Source organism: Stenella coeruleoalba (assembly GCF_951394435.1).
Source record: "Stenella coeruleoalba genome assembly, chromosome: 10".
NCBI lineage: Eukaryota > Metazoa > Chordata > Mammalia > Artiodactyla > Delphinidae > Stenella > Stenella coeruleoalba.
Genome location: NC_137156.1, coordinates 46,603,334 through 46,611,273, shown reverse-complemented (window position 1 = coordinate 46,611,273; position 7,940 = coordinate 46,603,334). Strand labels below are relative to the sequence as shown.

The 7,940-nt window shown below is 34.3% G+C and overlaps 1 long non-coding RNA gene across 1 annotated transcript; it reads left to right on the top strand.

The window, feature by feature from the left end:
- The first annotated feature begins 1,410 nt into the window (after positions 1–1,410).
- Positions 1,411–2,327, top strand: LOC307193394. The gene is made up of 3 exons (XR_013830313.1): positions 1,411–1,521; positions 1,791–1,920; positions 1,992–2,327. It is a non-coding gene; the product is annotated as an uncharacterized lncRNA (long non-coding RNA).
- The last annotated feature ends 5,613 nt before the right edge of the window (positions 2,328–7,940 follow it).

The window sequence follows — 7,940 nt, the reverse complement described above, 5'->3', positions numbered from 1 at the left end:
TTTCCTTTGGACAAATTGAGTTTTAGATGCTTTCATTTAACCTAGGAGTTTCTTAGGCAATATTCTGTGATTTGTACATTCAGAGCCTATACTGTGTTTTAATGATACCGGTGTCTTTGTCAAATCTGAAAGCTGGTTCTCATTCTACTTGATTTTAAGAGCATTTAATATTTTAAATCACCTTTAGGAAATGGATTTACCTGGTTTCCATGACACTCTGCTTCCCAGATTCTACTATCTAATTCTTATCTCTTTTTTTCAGTCTTATTTCTCTTTCTAACCTCTAAGTGAAATCTGAAGGTTTAATTCCAAGTTTCTCTCACATGCTCATCTCCATGTTAGGGTTATGATCAGAGTTGAGTTCCTGTGTGGCCTGGCATGCTGAGACTGTGTGCTGGGCTCGTGAGATGCAGGGAAGTGTGCTGCATCTCACTCATCCCACTCTCACTGGCGATTAACAGATGTGCTGGAGCTGGACCAGGAAAATCCTCTGGATGCCAACCGGACATCTGACATTATAGTACCTTGAGCATTAGCAATGGACCAATCTTGCTCCCATGAATGGTTGGATGGTCGACATTATATGACTCAGCTCTGAAGACCTCTGGTGATCCCTCCATAATCTGCTCACCCAGGGGTTCTAAGAGGGTGTAGTCTTGTCCACGGTGGCCCAACTTCCTTAGGATTGGCTGGTTCCTTGTCTCCAAGCTCCTCTTTATATAAGGGCAGAAAGGACTTAAATCGCCTTCCCAGGATTGCATTCTATTCTTCCTGAGTAGCAAGGAGAAGGAAAAAAAAAAGCAAAGGAAACAAAATTGCTTCTATATCTAAATGGTCTCAATGTTTATACTTCTTGCCATATCACATTTAGTTTTTATAACAAGATCATGAATTAGGTATTGTTTCTCTGTGTTATAGCACTGGATATTTAAGTAACATGTTCAATGTTATTTAACTAGTAAGGATGAAGAAACAAATTCATATGTGACTGGTTGTGAATCATATATTTATACCCATTACTCTTTTTGCCCATATAATTGTAGAAATGAATAGCAAGGAGGCATAGGACATGCAGGAAGTCTTGTTTTGTTTTGTTTTTAAGATATGAAATTTCTTTTTTTAGCATGGTGAGATCACACCTGTTTTCTTGATGAGAAAAGTCCAAAACAGGCAGAATACAGTGTTTTGGGACAGTCATTACTTGTTTGGACATAAGTGACCCTGAGTCAAGGCTGAGTCAAGGCAGACTCACACAACTAAAGAATTTTTATCAAAATATGTAATTGTTTTAATCTAGTGCTCTAAAGTAACTTCACCGATTTTGTTTCCATATAACTAAATTTACTTTTCAGCTGACAACAAACATGACTCATTTCATTTCAGTTGATTAGTTTGGTTACAAGCTACTGAAAATAGAGGCTGTGAAGCAGAAGGGACTTCAATCATACCTGTATGAGTAGATACATTCTGAAAAGAACTGAAAATCAGAAATCCTGGTGTGAATTGCCACAAAGTAGAGCAGTGAGTAGACAACAAATGCAGAATGTATTTTTCTATAAAGTCTTTTTCAACAAGAAAGTGAAGTAAGAAATGCCTGCTTAAAAAAGCAGTAGAACCACCTGAGGAAATAAGTAGAAATTTTCCTCCTTTAACCTAATCACTAGGATTTTTATTTGTGGTTTGCAAGCAATAATATCAAATGCATGGTTGTTGTAGTAAATTTTTAAAAAGTCATCTGGTAAACTTTTATTCAATTACGATGCATTTCTTTTTTCTTTTTTTCTTTAAAGATGAAGTTATTTACAAAAAAAAAATTCTCCTTTTCCTCTGGTGGGTGTCAGAAATGGCTTCACAGAAGAGATGACAACAAAGCAGGATTTTGAAAGATGAATTGCTGTCAAATACAGTTTGTACTGTAAGGTGGGTATGACTGAGGGAATAGATGTTTTCAGTAATGACCTAATAGTAATAACACTCACTCTGCTCCCCAGACCATCACCAAAAGGACTTGCTGAGCCTGTGCATGCCTGGTACCACATCAGTCCCAAACCAGAGCTGATCAGGTTGCACCAACCTCCAACTATTTACAGAGTGGGTAAGTTGTTCATAGACCTTGGAGGAAAAAAAGGGAATATGACTTGAGAAGAAATCCAGAGTTCTTTTTGAGGTAAATATCAAAACACAGTAAAAGCCAATTTTTTATGCCATGTATCTCAGATGAGAATCTCTATTAAATATTCTCCAAAACATCAGTTTATGTTACTGTTGACCTGGGGCACTTTAAAATATTTAAGTGTTATTAGAGTTATCAAAAGCACACTAAATAATGTTCAGTAGAGTTTTAACATTAATATGATTTATTATTTTTTAATTACTGATAATAACAGACTGCTTTTTCTTCTGAAGTATAGTTGATTTACGATGTCATGTTAGTTTCAGGTGTAGAGCAAAGTGATTCAAATATATGTATATATATTTGAATATATATATATTCTTTTTCAGATTCTTTTCCCATATAGTTTATTACAAAATATTGAGTATAGTTTCCTGTGCTATACAGTAGGTCCTTATAACAAATCTGTTTTGGATAAAAGATAACACTTCAGTTGTGCTTCAGGCCCCTGTGACACATTGAGCAAGTGTAAGCCTCATTTCTAGCAGAAGGGACTAATTTACATGATTGTTAAGTTACACTTCTATCCTTAAAAAAACCCTCCAGTTTCTAAAATTATAATCATGAAGTTTTGCAAAACAACTTTATAAATTATTGTCTATCAGGACTAATATTGCTCTATCACAGCTTGGTGTTAGAAATTAATGCTGTCCAAGCAAAACTATTTCACAGAGTCAGCTAGAAAACACAAATTACTCTATAAATTCAGTGAAATTTCAGTTAAAAATCTGGATACAGTTTATTAAACTATTTGAAATACTGACTTTAAAATTTACAAAGAGTAAGAGATCAAGAGAAGTCAAGACAATTTTGAATAACTAATTATTGAGTATTTACTATTTTCTAGGAACAATTCGGATGCTTTACATGAATACGTACATTTAACTTTTGAAAGAACACTACTATATAGGAAACATTAATACCTTTACTTTGCAGATGAGAAACTGAGACACAGAAAGTCTAAGTAACTTGCTAATGTCATGCTGTTAAGCAAGGATAAAATTGAGGTTTGAACCTTGATATGCTAGCTCCAAATATTACATGGTAAGCCAATACATTATACTGCCTATATAGAAAAGTAAAAAGGGAACACTTGACTTAATATATGGCAAAATAGGTTGAAATTAAGATATTATAATTTTGGCACGAGAATAGACAAATAGAGAAATGGGAATGAGAGGTGGCCCAGAAGCAAATCCATACAAATATGTGCATTCAGAATATACCAGAGCTAGTGGTTTTACAACCATATCATTATAGAGAGGACAGATTTTGTTTTTAATATCTTTATTGGAGTATAATTGCTTTACAATGTTGTGTTAGTTTCTGCTGTACAAAGTGAATCTGCTATATGTATATCCCCATATCCCCTTCCTCTTGAGCCTCCCTCCCACCTGCCCTATCCTACCCCTCTAGGTCAGAGGATGAATTATTCAATACATGATGTTGGAAACATTGGATGTCCAAATGGAAGAACAAACTATAAAAGAGTATTTACTTTATATTATGTAAAAATATAATCTAGATGGAATAAACATGTAAGTTAAAAGAATATATGACCCCAGGGTAAGATTTTAAAAATAATTATGTACGCCCACACAGACACAAACACACATCTGAACATTTACGCAAAACAGCAAATGAACAGCATAATTCATTTCACTACACTGAAATTTAGAATTTCTGTATGATTAAAAAAGATAAAGCTGTGAACTGCAAAATTATATTCACCTTGCCTATAACTAGCCAAGATTTAGTGTCTGAATGCATTAAATTTTCTAAAGATAAAAACAAAGAATAACTAAAATGAGCCAAGGATTTGAACAGGTAAATTACAGATGAAAAATCTGAATTGTCAATGAAAATTTCACAAGCTTAGTATTACTAGAAATTAAGTAAATATTTATTAAAGCAATGAGATATAATTTCACATCTATCAAATGGTAAAAATATAAGTACATATGGTGTAGATATATAAAAGAGCCTATATTTGAGATAATACCAAATAGGCATAGACTTGAAGAAGCAGAACCTCACCTACCTTGCTAATAAGCATATATGCAAGAATAACCATTTTGGAGGACAATTTAGCAATACCCACTAGTGCTAGTCATCCACATGCACCAGTTTCATTATGATAGCTCTTTTAAATATAAATGATTATGTTATTTAATATATTAATCTATTCTAGAGATAAGCAGCTGTGTATAAATCTCTCAGGAAATATTTAATATTATGTAACAGAGGAATATTTTCAAACTTTAGCAGGAGAGTCGCAGTCTTTTCTGTAGAAAAAGTCCTTTTCCCAAGGGCTGAGCTCTGGGAATGAATCAGTCCACATAAGTGTCCAGAAAATGGAGTTCATGGCCAAGGCATCCTTCTCTCTGTTTCCTGTGTGCTGTTTTCTGCAGTCCTTATCCGTTCAGATTGAGGGCCAAGCTAAATGTTCAAATATAACATGTAACACTTTGCTATCAAAACATAAAGCTTTTTCTCACATTTTGACTTCACTTATTTTTGTACTTTCGGGGAACTTACCTACTTTGTATGAAAGAAAAAGAGAAAGAAGCACCCACTCAGAATGTTTCTTAGATCTTAACCTCAATAATGGGAGGTCAGGAAGTTGCTGGAGAAGATTCCTGCCTGGCATCTGTATTCAAAATTGATAACATGCCTTAAGACTCATTCATGCATGTGCTACACAAGCTGGGCATTGCTGGCTTTGATGATGATATGATATCATCATTTCTGATATCAGAAATCTCTCACCTTCAAGTCCTGAAAACCCAGGTTTAAATCTTTAAATATTTGCATGTATTTCTTTCTTTTGATAGGGCATCCGTCTATTTTCTTTCTTTTAACTCCCATATGACATTTATTTATTTATTTATTTTTACATCTTTATTGGAGTATAATTGCTTTACAATGGTGTGTTAGTTTCTGCTTTATAACAAAGTGAATCAGTTATACATATACATATGTTCCTATATCTCTTCCCTCTTGCATCTCCCTCCCTCCCACCCTCCTTATCCCACCCCTCTAGGTGGTCACAAAGCACTGAGCTGATCTCCCTGTGCTATGCGGCTGCTTCCCACTAGCTATCTATTTTATGTTTGGTAGTGTATATATGTCCATGCCACTCTCTCGCTTTGTCACAGCTTACCCTTCCCCCTCCCCATATCCTCAAGTCCATTCTCTAGTAGGTCTGTGTCTTTATTCCTGTCTTACCCCTTGGTTCTTCATGACATCTTTTTTCTTAAATTCCATATATTTTTTAATTAATTATTTTGAATTACATATCTCTATAGTATATATAGATAGATTTGTATGCCAGATACATCCCTAAGAGAGATTCTCTAGGAAAACTGTTCAGAGATTCAAAGGGACAATGATTACAAATAAATCATTCCTTGCTTATTTTTTATGTTAATTACAACCTGTATCCACATACCCAGTCAAATCAAATGTTTATTATTTGATTCATAATAAATTGATCACAATGAAAAAAAACCCCAAATACATCATTCCTTGTAGTTAATGATGTTTCTTTTCTAAAGCGAAAGAAGCTTTTCTTACAGAATGGCACACAGAGATCTGGTATCATTTGGCAATTCAGCTATGAGTCAAAAGTTAATACATTCACAAACACATATGCAAACAACTTCAGCAGGGAAGGCAGACATGTTGAGAATTACTTCCACAGCCAAATACAAATAACATCAGTGACATTGGACATGACGTGGGGCAACTTTTTCACTTGTGCAGTTGAGACTGGCCCATGATTTTTATAAAATGTCTGTTTCCATAATGCAGTTTGAATAGGCAAGTGTTTCAATGACAGGAGATACCCAGGAGTCTTGTAAACACCCAACACAGAGTAGAGGAAGACACCAGCTTCTCCGCACTTGCCATTATTGAAGAGGACCCGGCAGCCATTAAGACAGAAATAATCCAGATTGGTCTTAAACCAGATCTACCCTAGACAACAAGATGACCATGAATCAGGCTCAAAGGGGATAAAAATTCTGTTGCTGCCTAGAGAAAATAACCCTCATCACACTTGGAACAAAGGAAGGCAAGACTGGCACAAGGGATCAGTGAAATTTACTTCTTGGGTAACACAATTCATTTAACTATGTTGACAGTTATCTGTGGATATTGCACTGGGACTCCCCCATGTAAACGGTGCTTTGTGTGTGTGTATGTGTGCATATGTGTATGACATATATAGAAATACAATAGAAAATATTTTAAAAACTAAGTATAGTTTTACTCACAATAATAAAACAAAATGCAAAGGAGTTCAATTTTCAGAATAACTGCCATTTCAGAATAATATTTAAAAGGTTCTATCTGTTGTTTAAATCATTATATGACAGTAGACAATTCTGATGAGATAAAGGATGGATAAATCTGGATAAAAAGCAGAAAATTTGGTCTTAGATAATGAGGACAAAAAAGGATCCAGCCTTATTTTATTTTATTATTATTTTTTAACATCTTTATTAGAGTATAATTGCTTTACAATGGTATGTCAGTTTCTGCTTTGTAACAAAGTGAATCAGATATGCATATACATATGTCTCCATATCTCTTCCCTCTTGCATAAGCCTTATTTTAGAATGTAAAGCTTTTGTGATGACACTGAAACTCTTATTATCTTTTGGAATGTTGGGCTTTTCTGAAATGGAAGTCTTTTTCCAGGCCATGACAATTGAAATGTTCCAGATTAGAGAGGGTGAAAGGTAAAAGAAATCCCAGCTTCACTATTTCAACTTGAAAATTTATTTAAGAATTTGTGAAATTGCTGTCACATCTCTTAGGTTAATTTAAAAATGGAATGCATGTACACCCATGTTCATAGCAGCTTATTCACAATAGCCAAAAAATGGAAACAACCCAAGTGTCCATGGACAGATGAATGGATAACCAAAATCTGGTATATGCACACAATGGAATATTATTCAGCCTTTAAAAAGAAAGGAAATTCTGACACATGCAACAACATGGATTAACCTTGAGGACATTATGCTTTGTGAAATAAACCAATCACAAAAAGACACATACTGTGTGATTCCACTTACATGAGGAATCTAGATATTCCTCACAGAGGCAGAAAGTAGAATAGTGGTTGCCAGGAATGGCAGGAAGTGGAGGTATGGAACTGCTTAAGGAGTTCAGAGCTTCAGTTTTGTGCCAGTTGTGGCACAAAAATGTGAATATAGTTAACACCACTGAATCGTACAGTTAAAAATGGATAAAATAGTAAATTTCATATTATGTGTATTTTACCACAATTAAGAAAAAAATAGACATTCTCACTGCAAAATTGAGTCTTTTTGCTTACTGATTTTTTGGATATTATGCATACACTGTGCAGAGTACATGAGTTAATTATATTTTATTCTCTAGTTGAACAAAATTTTAAAAATAGTTTTCTAAATGCAACATTAAGAAGATGACATTTTTTGACAGAGTCCTTCTTACTTTTTTAAACCAAAGAATAACTCACACTGGGTGGCTTATCACAAGAGAGCAACAATGGGATACATTAGTTCTATCCTGTGCACAGTAAGACATCAGTAGCCATTCCTTCTGGAGTTAGAAAGAAAAACAAAACTGTATTCTGAATATTTATTTTTAGTTACCATGAACTAAATTATATTTGCTAACTCAGACTGAAAATTAAAGCATGAGAAAGCCTACTAATAGAAAATTAAGACCTGGCTTGTTTTCTTTCTTCTACCTTCATTCCTGGTTTAGTTGT